Source organism: Kogia breviceps, chromosome 17 (assembly GCF_026419965.1).
Source record: "Kogia breviceps isolate mKogBre1 chromosome 17, mKogBre1 haplotype 1, whole genome shotgun sequence".
NCBI lineage: Eukaryota > Metazoa > Chordata > Mammalia > Artiodactyla > Physeteridae > Kogia > Kogia breviceps.
This window is the reverse complement of record NC_081326.1, coordinates 67,021,637-67,037,865: the sequence shown is the minus strand read 5'-3', so window position 1 is coordinate 67,037,865 and position 16,229 is coordinate 67,021,637.

Sequence of the window (16,229 nt, the reverse complement as noted above, 5' to 3'; positions counted from 1 at the left end):
TAGTCACATATGAAGAAGCATGTGAACTTTGGAGGTATAGGAAGACCATCTTTTGTCGGACACCCAGAAAAGGAGAGGAAACCAGTTTGTAGAAAGAAAAGAATAAAGGAAATGCAAACAGAACATGGGCTGGAGCATGATGCCATAGAGGGAGGGACTGAGGGAAGTTGGGACTTGATTTTTCTGACAGATCTCAGTTTCTAGGTTTTAATCTTTTCTGACTGTGTTTCCTTTCTTTGGGTTCCATGGAATATCCCTATCTCCTTTTCATAGATTCCACCTTTGCTAGTTTTTCTGCTTAAGCTCATTTATGCAGGTGTGTATTTGTTGTTTTTTGTTTCACTTGCTACCAAAAGAGCCTTAAAACCAAGGCTGTCAACCACACGGAAGCCATCAGAGGCTGTTGTTCCGGGGATGGCCACGTGTTATACAGTTCTAGAAAGCCAGTCAACCAGGAAGTTCAGTCTCTAGCTTCAAGGCAGCACAACTGAATGCTGTAAACCCTGGGCAGAGCTGAGACTAAGATTCAGGGAGAGCAAATCAAGCTAGAGCCCAAAGGGAAGAATGCCGGGGAATTTCTGAAGTGGCTTATTTCCCAGGGTTACGTGAAGTCAGTGAGAAAATGTACATAAAAATGTTTTCTTTATTGTAAAGGGTGAGATACTTTAGTGGTTTGGGGCAAAGATTCTAAACTCCCTGAGTTTAAGTCTCAGCTCTGCAGCTTTCTGGGTGTGTGACCTTGGGTAAGTTAAACTTTGCCTCAGTTCCTTTGATCTGTACATTGGAAATGGTAAAGATAGTTCCTACTTCATAGGGTTCTTTTGTTGATTAAATGAGTTAGTATAGGTAAAGCACTTAGAATAGCTCCTGGAAATTGGTAAGTGCTGTTAAGTCTATGTTAGTGTCTGTTGTTATTAGTGTTTATGTAACTGTATTGACTTTCACTGTCACACAGACATTGTGATGCTTGTTTCAGAAAAAACCATAGCATTCTATACTGTAATCTACAGAGCACACTATATGTGGCATCCATTTCCCTTGAGCTAAGGATTTATGGCATTAAGAAATAAACCAAAAAGCATTTATTAAGCTCTTATTTTATGCCAGGCACTGTAGATACACCATTTAGTTTAGCCGACACTCACAAGCCTATGCTGCATTTATTCTCATCTCCATATTCCAGGTGAGGACATTGAGGAGGGGAAAGGTTGAATAGCTTAGTCAAGATCTCAAGGGTGAGGTATGGCAGAGTCCACTCAGGTCTAAACCCAAGACTAACTGACTTCAACTTGGCAAGTCTAATGCCTAAATCTCACTGAACAATCATACGTAAAGTCATATAACAAAACTTGCTGTGGATCCTTTGCTTCCTCAAAGTCAAAGGCAATTTTTCCTGCAGGGATTCCTCTAAGTAAGCCACATTCTGCAGCTGGCTTCTCTTTTCTCTCTACCTGGGGATGAGCCAAAAAATATGGAACACAATGATTGTAAAGTACTGAGGAAATGTGGCTAAGCATGAAAGGGGGCTGTAGCAACATGAGAGGATCCAGGAGGGCTGGGTGATGCTCAAGATGTAAGGCAGATTTGGGGGCATTGAAGAATTTCACAAACTCTTGCTATAACTGAATAGCTTTTTAGAATTGCTAGAAAGGCTTATCTGATTAAGAGGAGCTGTGGGAGTTGGGAAGACATGTAACACCATCTTTCATCTTCTCCAGGACTGAACACTGTGCAGGACCACAATTCATAATACAGAACATAACTTCATTCATAATGGAAAACAAATTTCGGTTGATATAGCACCATTTTTATAATTTTACAGACTTGGATCAATTGATCCTAGAACATTTTCATCAGTAATATAATACCCTGTGTGTTACAACTTAACCGTATATACTTAAAGACGATTTGACGAGTCTACCCTTTGGATCCCTTTTGCATCTCCTTTTGTGGGAAAAATGGTACTCAACCCCCAGTGGAGTTCCAGTGGTTCATCTGGTCAACCAAGTGAAGTCGTGAAATCAAGGGATAGCTTTGGGAATTCTTCATGGTCTTCACTACTACTCTTCACATGTTGCCCAGAAAAGCATATACTCAAAGGGAGAACAGTAGGTTTTCTATGAAAGCGCAGCTTCTAATCAATTTTCCACTCAGGTGGTATGAACTGGCTCTCAGAGAACAAAAGTAACCCTACTTTGTAGTGTTTGTTGATCTTTGTCATGTGAATACTCCCACTATGGCTGATTTCAAGGATAGCCGTATTTAACAATTGGCTAGCAAAATCTCTGACTAGCAAAATTCCCAATACAAGCTGGCTCTGGTGCACCCCGACCCTCCTAAGCCACACCTAGGTAGAAGATCTGGAGCTTATATCATGAAAGATGAATGTGGAACTTTCTCTCCTCTAAGATATTTGGACAATTATGGGATGTAGCCAGAGAATGGGTATTCCCCAGGCCAGCAAGATTTGTCTCTACTCTTTCCTCCAGCTTTATTGAAATATAATTGACAGATAAAATGGTAATTTATTTAGAGTACACAGCATTGAGATATGTATACATTGTGAAAGGATTCCTCCATCGAGTTAAGTAACATATCCCTAACAGCCCATATTTACCTTTTGTGTATGTGTGTGAGAACACTTAAGTTCTACTTTCTTAGCAAATTTCAGTTATACAGTAAAGTGTAATTAACTATAGTCGCCATGTTATACATTAGGTCTTCAGACCTTATTCATCTTATAAATAAAAGTTTGAACCCTTTTACAAACCCCTCTCCATTTCTCTCACCCCTGTAGTCTGGCTTTTTTCATTCAGCATAATGCCCTCCAGGTTCATCCATGTTATTGCAAATGGCAGGACTTCCTTTCTGTTAAGGCTGAATAATATTCCATTTTGTGTGTGTGTGTATATATATATATATATACACACACAAGACATTGTCTTCACTGGTTCATCCATTGATGTGCACTTAGGTTGTTTCCACACCTTGGCTGTTGTGAATAATACTGCAATAAACAAGGGAAAGTATATATCTCTTTGAGATAGTGCTTTTATTTACTTTGTATATATACCCAGCAGTGAGATTGCTGGATCGTGTAGTAGTTCTATTTTTAATTTCTTGAGGATCTTCCATACTGTTTTTCATAGTGGCTGTACCAGTTTACAGTCCCACCAACTGTGTACAAGTGTTCCCTTTTCTCTACATCCTCATCAGCATTTTTATCTATTTTCTTTTTGATAGTAGACCAGCTTATAGATGTGAGGGGATACGTCATTGTGGTTTTGATTTGCATTTCTCTCATGAATAGCCATTTTGATCAGCTTTTCATGTACCTGTTGGCCATTTGTATGTCTCTGTTGGAAAAATGTCTATTAAGATCCTTTGCCAATTTTTAAAATTGAGTTATTTGGGATTTTTTGCTTTTGATTTGTATGAGTACCTTGTATATTTTAGACGTTAACCTCTACTGGATATGTGTCTTGGAAATGCATTCTCCCATTCCATAGGCTGCCTTTTCATTTTATTGATGGTTTTCTTTGCTATGCAGAAGCTTTTTAGTTTGATGTACTCCCACTTTTTTATTTTTGCTTTTGTTGCCTTTGCTTTTGGTGTCAAATGCAAAAAGAAATTACCAATACCAATGTCAAGGGACTTTTTCCCCATGTTTTCTTTAGGAGTGTGTATGGCTTCAGGAGTTTTATGGTTTACAGCTTTAATCCATTTTGAGTTAATTTTAGTGAATGGTATAAGACAGGGGTTCAGTTTCATTTTTTTGAACGTGGAGGTACAGTTTCTCCAGCACCATTTATTGAAGAGACTTATCTTTTCCCTGTTGTATACTCGTCACACCTTTGTTGAAAATTAATCGACCATATACGCATAGGTTTCTTTTTGAACTTTCTCTAGAAGAAGAAAGAAAAATTAAAATTGTGTAATAAACAAATTAGTCAATTTGTGGCTTCTTTCCCTTCTTCCCTTTCTCTGAGTGGGTCAGAAGTACTGATCACACTTTGAGAGGAAAATTTTTATTTTTACATTCAACAAATATTTGTTGAGTTCTTACGTGTGTCAGACATGGGGCTTGGCACTGGATATGGAGTTGTTTGCCAGGAGGTAGGGAAATGGATGCACTCAGTATCCTCCTGTATCTTAGTCTCTAAATGCTAATGACTCCTGAACCATGACCACCAGACCCTATCCTGGAGATCTATCCCCCTTTCTGATCTCTAGTTTCAGTACTGTTTCTTCACTGTTAGCCTCCTTCTTGCCAATCTTTCTTGCTCCTTATTTAACAATATTTATTGAGCAACTACTGTGAGTTAGGCACTCTTCAAGGTTCTTGAAATGCATCAATGGAAAAAAATAGAATAAGATTACATATATTCTACTGGCAATAGAGTCCACCAGCTCATCATTAAATACTCAGTTTTCTCAAAATCCCATGCTATATATAATTCCTTGCTTTTCCTCTATAAACCCTTCCAGTCCCTTGTCTGTCTGATAAACACCTAGTAATCCTTCGAGACTCAATTAGGTATCTTTTCCTCTGTGAAGTCACTGGTGACTCCTTTCCTTCCAACAAAGCTAATGCCTCTTTCCTTTCTACTCTCATAGTATCATCACCTATTTTCCACTTAAACTGTGAACTCCATGTGGAAAGACATGGTTGTTGTTATACATATTGACATACTTTAGACAGTAATTTAGTTGTTAACTAGCATAAGGGACAGAGTGAATGTCTAATACTCTCAAGTACCTGGTTAAGGCAATTTGTACTACAAATGATTTAAGAATATACTGCTTGAAAACATTCTTCCTTATGTCTAGCTACATTTTGGGAGTGCTTCAAAAGAATATTAATCACACTTAGATTCAGAGAGTATCTGAGAAATGTGGGAATGTTGGCTGAATCCAACATCCTTCATTGTACATCTATAAGAAACCCTAACGGATTTGCATTTGTTGAACTTGAAACAAAAGAACAAGCCCCCAGAGATATAGAGGTAGGTGGTAATCTTCAAATCTCTGTGGAATGCGTTCATTTAGTAACCATTTGTCCCCATCCTTCCTGTACTAGATTACACAGTGTCTTTTTCGGATTCAGAATGTTCAGGACACTGTTATTCATCTCTGCAGTACAAGCACCTATTATGATGCTGGCACTCAATCAGTGTTTGATGAATAAATGATACATTATTTCAATAACAGTTTCAATAGGCATTTATTAAACCCACCAACTATTCGAACAAAATGACCAAATTACCAAATGTCTTATTATTGAGGCACTACCACAGGCATTACAAACTGCTGTTGCAGACTCTAGTCAATTATTTAAGCAAATGGCAGATGCCAGAGAAAATGAGCTGCCATGGAGGAAATATGCTTACTATGTGAAATATGAAATGAGACGATATGTTTTATTTTATGTTTAAGGAAACCTTGACTATGATGAGGAGACATAATTTTTGTTGGACAAAAATCTTTCAATATAAAAACAAAAAGTTGATTGTCCAATAAAATATTTTTAAAAACAGCTTGGTTTTGTATAGAATGGCAAACCTAACACTGTAAAATACAGTTTCCACTACCAAGTCAATGCATTCCAGCAAATATTTACTGAGCACTCACATATCAGCTCATGTGATATAAAGATTAATGAAACAGTCCCTTCCCTCCAAAGAGAGTTTTAGAATAATGAGGTTGCCCCTAGGGTTAGGTGTGTTTAACTAAGAGACAGCGGAATGAGCAATAGATCTAGGTTTTAATTTTTAAAGCATGTGTAACCTTAACCATGTTGTTTATGCTATGCACCCAGAATACCTCTCCTGACTGCTTATCTTGTGCCAGACACCAGATTGGGCTTAACCTGAGAATCTAGGCAATGCCTGGAGCATAGTAGATACCCAATAAATGTTTGCTGAAGGTGTGAATGAGTGAAGGAAGGTAGAACATCAAACAGTTCACTGTTCCTCCTTATTCACAGTCGGGATTTGGTGGAAGAAGCATGATGAGAGAACAATGCAGAAAGCATTATCCTGCTTGAATAAAAGTGAAGGTAGACAAAGAATTTTGGCCTCAGCTGTGTTTCAAAAATACTAAGTTTTCCAGGAAGGTTGGCCATCTCAGGCAGAGGAAGCAAAGGCCTAAAACTGAGAGACCCTGGTGGTCTCTGAGATATGCAAATCCTTCAGTTTGGCTGGGCGCTAGGGTGGGATACATGTGAAAGAGGGTGGGGCTGAAGCAAGAGATGGGTGGGGCCAGTTGCAGAAAATGTGTGTCAACTTCAAGTGCTATTCATTCCAATACCTGTGAGTAGTACAGCCACTCTGGAAAACACTTTAACAGTTTATTATAAAGTTAAGCCTATGCATACAGCATGGCCTGTTCCTAAGTACTGTATTTAACCCTGGAAAAATACAGACATTTGTTCACACAAAACTCTATACATGAGTATTTTTAGCAGCTGTATTTGTAATTGGCCAAAACTGTAAACAACGCAGATGTTCTTCATGGGAGAATAGATAAAATGTGGTACCTCCATGGGATGAAATGCTATTTACCAATAAAAAGAAATGAAATTTTGATTAACACAACCACTTGAACGGATCCCATAGGTGAGTGAAAGAAGTTTCCAAAAGTTACACAATATATGATGCCATGTATATTGAGAAACACATCAGTTGGTTGCTAGGGGTCAGGTGTGGGGAAAGAAGATGATTATAAAAGGATAGCTTGGGGGAGTTATTGAGGGTAATGAAATGGTTCTCTTTTGTGACTGTGGTGGTGATTGCACGAATGTATACATTGTGTTAAAACGCACAGACCTGGGGTGCCCGTGAGCGGCTGCAGCAGATCTGGGCTGCCGCTGGGGCTTTGTGATCCACTTCCTGGGTGCCAGGGGGCTGCTGGGCAGTAGCCCTTGGAGATGGCGGTGCAGAGGTGCTTCTGCTAGTTAGCACTAATGGAGACAAAACTGAGAATTGGGAAGAAGTACCGAAATTTCACATGAGAAAATTTTTGGAGTTTCAAGAGATACCACACATTACATCATCATCATCATGATCATGGTTATTATTGTTTACTGTGGATGAGTCCAGGGAAATGTAAAAGAAAAGATACCCAGGATCCTCAGTGGAGGGTCTTTCAGTCAAGAGCAGGAAAGAAAGTCTGCCAGTATTGGAGTAGCATGATTTCATATCAGTTTCATGCCATGTGGCTGCCAGGGTCTTAGTGCTCCGGCTGGATATCAGGCCTGAGCCTCTGAGGTGGGAGAGCTGAGTTCAGGACGTTGGTCCACCAGAGACCTCCTGGCCCTACATAATATCAGTCGGTGAGAGCTTTCCCAGAGATCTCCATCTCGATGCTAAGCCCCAGCTCCACTCAACGACCAGCAAGCTACAGTGCTAGACAACCCATGACAAACAACTAGCAAGACAGGAACACAACCCCACCCATTAGCTGAGGGGCTGCCTAAAATCATAACAAGTTCACAGACACCCCAAAACACACCACCAGACACAGCCCTGCCCACCAGAAAGACAAGATCCAGACTCATCCACCAGAACACAGGCACCAGTCCCCACCACCAGGAAACCTACACAACCCACTGAACCAACCTTACCCACTGGGGGCAGACACCAAAAAAAATGGGAACTATGAACCTGCAGCCTGTGAAAAGGAGACCCCAAACACAGTAAGTTAAACAAAATGAGAAGACAGAGAAATATGCAGCAGATGAAGGAGCAAGGTTAAAACCCACCAGACCAAACAAGTGAAGAGGAAATAAGCAGTCTACCCGAAAAAGAATTCAGAGTAATGATGGTAAAGATGATCCAAAATCTTGGATATAAAATGGAGAAAATACAAGAAACGTTTAAAAAGGACCTAGAAGAACTAAAGAGCAAACAAACAAGGATGAGCAACACAATAAATGAAGTTAAAAATTCTCTAGAAGGAATCAATAGCAGTATAACTGAGGCAGAAGAATGGATAAGTGACCTGGAAGATAAAACAGTAGAAATAACTACTGCAGAGCAGAATAAAGGAAAAAGAATGAAAAGAATGGAAGACAGTCTCAGAGACCTCTGGGACAACATTAAACGCACCAACATTCGAATTATAGGGGTCCCAGAAGAACAAGAGAAAAACAAAGGGACTGAGAAAATATTTGAAGAGATTATAGTTGAAAACTTCCCTAACATGGGAAAGGAAACAGTCAATCAAATCCAGGAAGTGCAAAGAGTTCCATACAGGATAAATCCAAGGAGAAACATGCTAAGACACATATTAATCAAACTATCAAAAATTAAATACAAAGAAAAAGTATTAAGAGCAACAAGGGAAAAGCAACAAATAACATACAAGGGAATCCCCATAAGGTTAACAGCTGATCTTTCAGCAGAAACTCTGCAAGCCAGAAGGGTGTGGCTGGACATATTTAAAGTGATGAAAGGGAAAAACCTACAACCAAGATTACTCTACGCAGCAAGGATCTCATTCAGATTAGATGGAGAAATTAAAACCTTTAAAGACAAGTGAAAGCTAAGAGAATTCAGCACCACCGAGCCAGCTTTACAACAAATACTAAAGGAACTTCTCTAGGCAGGAAATGCAAGAGAGGGAAAGACCTACAATAACAAGTGCAAAACAGTTAAGAAAATGGTAATAGGAACATACATATTTATAATTCCGTTAAATGTAAATGGATTAAATGCTTCAACCAAAAGACATAGATAGACTGGCTGAATGGATACAAAAACAAGACCTGTATATACGCTGTCTACAAGAGACCCACTTCAGACCTAGGGACACATACAGACTGAAAGTGACGGACTGGAAAAAGATATTCCATGCAATTGGAAATCAAAAGAAAGCTGGAGCAGCAATTCTCATATCAGACAAAATAGAATTTAAAATAAAGACTATTACAAGAGACAAAGAAGGACACTACATAATGATCAATGGATCACTCCAAGAAGAAGATATCACAGTTGTAAATATTTATGCACCCAAGATAGGAGCACCTCAATACATAAGGCAAATGCTAACATCATAAAAGGGGAAATTTACAGTAACACAATCATAGTAGGGAACTTTAACACCCCACTTTCACCAATGGACCGATCAACCAAAATGAAAATAAATAAGGAAACACAAGCTTTAAATGATGCATTAAGTAAGATGGACTTAATTGATATTTATAGGACATTCCATCCCAAAACAACAAAATACAGGTTCTTCTCAAGTGCTCATGGAACGTTCTCCAGGATAGACCATACCTTGGGTCACAAAACAAGCCTTGGTAAGTTTAAGAAAATTGAAATCATATCAGGTACCTTTTCTGACCACAGTGCTATAAGACTAGATATCACTTACAGGAAAAAAAAAAAAAACTGTAAAAAATACAAACACATGGAGGCTAAACAATACACTAATAAATAACCAAGAGATCACTGAAGAAATCAAAGAATATCTAGAAAAAATGACAATGAAAACACGATGATCCAAAACCTATGGGATTATATACACTACCAAATGTAACATATATAGCTAGTGAGAAGCAGTCACATAGCACAGGGAGATCAGCTTGGTGCTTTGTGTCCACCTAGAGAGTTGGGATAGGGAGAGTGCGAGGGAGATGCAAGAGGGAGGAGATATGGGGATATATGTTTATGTATAGTGGATTCACTTTGTTATACAGCAGAAACTAACACACCACTGTAAAGCAATTATACTCCAATAAAGATGTTAAAAAAAAACCCACAAAACCTATGGGATGCAGTAAAAGCAGTTCTAAGAGGGAAGTTTATAGCAATATTATCCTACCTCAAGACACAAGAAACATCTCAAATAAACAACCTAACCTTATACCTAAGGCAATTAGAGAAATAAGAACAGCAAAAAAAAAAAAAAAAAAAAAAAACCCAAAGTTAGCAGAAGGAAAAAAATCATACAGATCAGATCAGAAATAAATGACAAAGAAATGAAGGAAACAATAGCAAATATCAATAAAACTAAAAGCTAGTTCTTTGAGAAGATAAAATTGATAAACCATTAGCCAGACTCATCAAGAAAAAAAGGGAGAAGACTCAAATCAATAGAGTTAGAAATGGAAAAGGCGAAGTTGCAACTGTCACTGCAGAAATACAAAGGACCATATGAGATGACTACAAGCAACTATATGCTAATAAAATGGACAACCTGGAAGAAATGGACAAATTCTTAGAAAAGCACAACCTTCCGAGACAGAACCAAGAAGACATAGAAAATATAAACAGACCAATCACAAGCACTGAAATTGAAACTGTGATTAAAAATCTTCCAACAAACAAAAGCCCAGGATCAGATGACTTCACAGGCAAATTCTATCAAACATTTAGAGAAGAACTAACACCTATCCTTCTCAAACTTTTCCAAAATATACCAAAGGGTGGAACACTCCCAAAGTCATTCTACAAGGCCACTGTCACCCTGATACCAAATCCAGACAACGATGTCACAAAAAAAGAAAACTACAGACCAATATCTCTGATGAACATAGATGCAAATCTCTTCAACAAAACACGGGCAAACAGAATCCAACAGCCCATTAAAAGGATCATACAATATGATCAAGTGGGGTTTATCCCAGGAATGCAAGGATTCTTCAATATATGCAAATCAATCAATGTGATAAACCATATTAACAAACTGAAGGATAAAAACCATATGATCATCTCAATAGATGCAGAAAAAGCTTTTGACAAAATTCAACACTGATTTATGAGAAAAACCCTCCAGAAAGTAGGCATAGAGGGAACTTACCTCAACATAATAAAGGCCATATATGACAAACCCACAACCAACATTGTTCTCAATGGTGAAAAACTGAAATCATTTCCACTAAGATCAGGAACAAGACAAGGGTGCCCACTCTCACCACTACTATTCAACTTAGTTTTGGAAGTTTTAGCCACAGAAATCAGAGAAGAAAAAGAAATAAAAGGAATCCAAATCAGAAAGTAGAAGTAAAACTGTCACTGTTTCCAGATGACATGATCCTATACATAAAGAATCCTAAAGATGCTACCAGAAAACTACTAGAGCTAATCAATGAGTTTGGTAAAGTAGCAGGATACAAAACTAATGCACAGAAATCTCTTGCATTCCTATACAATAATGGTGAAAAATCTGAAAGAGAAATTAAGGAAACACTCCCATTTACCATTGCAGCAAAAAGAATACAATATCTAGGAATAAACCTACCTACGGAGACAAAAGACCTGTATGCAGAAACCTATAAGACACTGATGAAAGAAATTAAAGATGATACAAACAGATGGAGTGATATACCACGTTCTTGGATTGGAAGAATCAACATTGTGAAAATGACTCTACTACCCAAAGCAATCTACAGATTCAATGCAATCCCTACCAAACTACCAATGGCATTTTTCACAGAACTAGAATAAAAAATTTCACAATTTGTGTGGAAACACAAACGACCCCGAATAGCCAAAGCAAGTTTGAGAAAGAAAAATGGAGCTGGAGGAATCAGGCTCCCGGACCTCAGATTATACTACAGAGCTACAGTAATCAAGACAGTATGATACTGGCACAAATACAGATATATAGATCAATGGAACAGGATAGAAAGCCCAGAGATAAACCCACACACATACGGTCACCTTATCTTTGATAAAGGATGCAAGACTAGACAATGGAGAAAAGACAACCTCTTCAATAAGTGGTGCTGGGAAAACTGGACAGCTACACGTAAAAGAATGAAATTAGAACACTCCCTAACACCATACACAAAAGTAAACTCAAAATGGATTAAAAATCTGAATGTAAGGCCAGACACTATAAAACTCTTAGAGGAAAACATAGGCAGAACACTCTATAATGTAAATCACAGCAAGATCCTTTTTGACCCACCTCCTAGAGAAATGGAAATAAAAGAAAAATAAACAAATGGGACCTAATGAAACTTACAAGCTTTTGCACAGCAAAGGAAACCATAAAGAAGAGGAAAAGACAACCCTCTGAATGGGAGAAAATATTTGCAAATGAAGCAACTGACAGAGGATTAATCTCCAAAATATACAAGCAGCACATGAAGCTCAATATTAAAGAAACAAACAACCCAATCCAAAAATGGGCAGGGGACCTAAATAGACATTTCTCCAATGAAGATATACAGATTGCCAACAAACACATGAAAGGTTGCTCAACATCATTAATCATTAGAGAAGTGCAAATCAAAACTACATGGTATCACCTCACACTGGTCAGAATGGCCGTCATCAAAAAGTTGACAAACAATAAGTGCTGGAGAGGGTGTGGAGAAAAGGGAACCCTCTTACGCTTTTGGTGGGAATGTAAATTGATACAGCCACTATGGAGAACAGTATGGAGGTTCCTTTAAAAACTAAACATAGAACTACCATATGACCCAGCAATCTCACTACTGGGCATATACCCTGAGAAAACCATAATTCAAAAAGAGTCATGTACCACAATGTTCACTGCAACACTGTTTACGATAGCCAGAACATTGAAGCAACCTGAGTTTCCATCGACAGATGAATGGATAAAGAAGATGTGGCACATATATACAGTGGAATCTTACTCAGCCATAAAAAGAAAGGAAATTGAGTTATTTGTAGTGAGGTGGATGGATCTAGAGTCTGTCATACAGAGCGAAGTAAGTCAGAAAGAGAAAAACAAATACCGTATGCTAACACATATATATGGAATCTAAAAAAAAAAGGAAAATAAATGGACATGAAGAACCTAGGGGCAAGATGGGACTAAAAATTCAGACCTACCAGAGAATAGACTTGAGGACACGGGGAGGGGGAAGGGTAAGCTGGGACGAAGTGAGAGAGTGGCATGGACATATATACACTACCAAATGTAAAATAGATAGCTAGTGGGAAGCAGCCGCATAGCACAGGGAGATCAGCTAGGTGCTTTGTGACCACCTAGAGGGGTGGGGTAGGGAAGATGGGCTGTAGACGCAAGAGGGAGGAGATATGGGGATATATGTATACGTATAGCTGATTCACTTTGTTATACAGCAGAAGCTAACACCATTGTAAAGCAGTTATACTCAAAGATGTTAAAGAAATGTAGAGACCTGTATTCACATAAAAAGTTAATTATATGCTATGTTAATTTAAAAATTCAAAGTGCTTACAAACGAGATGAAGCCTAACAAAAGCCTCTTTTTAAAATTCAAAATTCCATAAATATAGTCATTTTTATTCCTTGAACACACACCATCTTGAACTTAATTTTCACCAAGTACTAGGAACATTTTTCTTGTTGCCACGTTATATATTCTATTTCTGACATGATGTTTCATTTAGACTACTCACAACCACCACCCCTTTTTTTCTCTTTAAAAATGATACAAATTGTACTTTGTATTTTTAATTCATAAATGTGTGGATTTTAAACACCCTCTTGTGAAGAGCTGATGGAAGTACAAATGTGTTCTATTTTGGTGGGAAATGTTAAACTTGGGATATGCACATATTAACATATGAAAAAGCCCTTTTTGTGTGCTTAAATTGGATGAGGATTCATAGGAAAACAGCCTCGGAATGAGAATGGAATTTCCCCTCAATGATCCTTTGACTCTTGACTGGGTTATGAAGACCCTTGTGGACTTGTTGACGATAATCTCTTGCTATGAACCCTGACTTTCCAGTCCAGAGATGACGTGTGCGCCTGTGCCTTGGAATAACCTCATTTGCTTTACACATATTCTTAATTAAAAACTAGTGGAAAGGTAGAGCAACAAAGACATTAGAGCTCATCTTTTTTGGAGGAAGAAACCAAGCCTAGAGGGGTGATGTTTCTTTCCCAAGGCTACACGTAGAGCGGGATTAAAACCCAGTTTATTCAGATGGCTGCTTGAGCACTCTGTTTTATACACTCCTTGTTGACACTTTAACTGTTTGCTTGTATTTTTAAGAAACTATCTTAATACTCTGGGCGTAATCCTTTTGCCTTTTTAAAATGGTCTTTTAAAAAATGGATAGGAAGTGCACAATTCATCTAGCCCGTGCTTTATATAAATAAGGTAAATCTAGCTTTATTGTCTTTTTGTGGGCAACGATGAGAGTTGCTTGATGTGAAAGTTCACATGTGAGGGAGAAAAGCAGCTTGATCCTGATTTAATTATCACAGTTTCTTGCACACTGCAAAAAAAATGCTGTTTCCCCTTCTATGGGAAAAGCCTAGGCTCTGACTTGCTCTTCAGAAAGTGGAGATGATTTGCAGCAAGTCACGCATACTCCTTTGCTGAGCTTTGTTACACTGTGAGACCATTTTCCAGAAGTCTTTCATGAGTTGTGATCAGTGGGGGATTTAACCCAATTTCAAGCTTTGAAGGGGCACCTGGCCCAAGGGTCAATCTGATCTCTGACACAGGGTAGTTTAATGCATTGAAAATGCGGTTGAGCCCAGGAGTCCAACAACTTGGTATGGATTGTGGCTTTGACCCTAGCTTATACTATGTGACCTTGAGCAAGTTATTCCCTTTGCATGGCCTCACTTGAGCAAGTTATTCCCTTTGCATGGCCTCATTTTTCCACTTTTCCTATATGGAAAACAAAAGAGTTGGATTAGATCAAAATGGCCTATGGGCTACTCTTGCCCAATCTTGGGTCCATGTGGGCAGCACTAGATGACCACAGACTAGATATTCCTCTCTGGGTCCCAGCATCTTTGCTCATGGTAATATAATAGGGCTGTAAAGGTTAATTGTAATACTTATTGATATATCATTATTCACATATGTTTGACTTCAAAATAGGTTTTGTTGGATGAAAGAGTAAACACATAAATTGAAATCTGTGCTGGAACTAAGAATACTCTTTGACATCTTGCCGACTTTTACACCTGGAGATGGCTGAATCCTCCTTACTGTGTCCTCACCTGGAACCATGACACCAGCCCCCATGCACTGATGATCTCCCTGCCGTGTCCTCCTCTCACTTAGCTTCCCTGGGAGTTTTACCAACCAGAACCAATTCAGAGTTTTGTATGGCTCTTTAGACAAAGCCGTTTGGATATTTATGTGAATAAAACAGACTGTTACCAGCATTAAATGACCTTATGCACAGAATGTGCCTCAAACAGGAACTGGCACATGGTTAGTAGCCTATCATCATTATGCTTATTACTACAATTATTATTAATAATTTAGAAAATGGCTCTGCTTATCTACTAGGGATTATTATTAAATATATATTCTTCAGCTTCTCTATCTTCTTGACAATAACCAAATCTATTGTAGCTTCCAGATCTGAATATTCATTCCCTGCTCTCTGAGGATGGATGAGCCCAGCCCAATTTCACTAGGACTATTAGTTTATTATTTTGGACTCTGCTGTTGGAAGTAGTAGGTAAAACCTTTTTGTCTAGGATTTTTTTGAAATGGGCCATTTTCATGTTTTCTCCTTTATAACCAAAAAGAAAAGGAAAAAAAGAAAAGAAAGGAGAAGAGAGAGAGAGGAAGGGAGGAAAGGAGAAATGAAGCAAAGAGCCCAGGTTGCCCTACTAGAAAGTCAGTTCTTCATTTCTAAGAAATACAGTCATTCTCAGAGGCTTTTTCTATGCTGCCACTCTAATATAAAATAGATCTTCCTGTTATTTTCTCATAGTTCCATGTACACATCTTTCATGGTTAACAGTACATTAACTGACAGTACCTTAATTGGTGTGAGTTTGTTTCCCTACATTAAAGTGGAATCTGTCTGAGAGCAGGGACTTACTTCTATCTCATCTTCTTTCCTTCTTTGCTTACTATTACCTGACAGAGAGTAGGTACTTAATAGATATTTGTTAAATCAGCGATTCCTAACAGGAGGTGAAAAGTGGCAAGCATTTGAAGAAGCCCTGTTTCCTGTCTCCTAGAGTGAGAAGAAATCGCATTGACGTCATTTTGAGAATTAGGAGTAGGGGTGCCTGCAGGAGTCCATGACTCTTTACAAATTCCTGGTCTAAGCCTTTGGAGACTGTGATGGTTAATTCTGTGCATCAACCGGACTGGGCCAACAGATACCCAGGTAGCTGGTTGAACATTATTTCTGGGTGTGTCCGTGAGGGTGTTTCCTACGGAGAGTAGCGTTTGCATTGGTGGACTGAGCAAATCAGATGGCCCTCCCCAATGTGACAGGCTGCATTAACCCAGCCATGTATCCCTTATTTATCCAATCTGCTGAGAGCCTGAC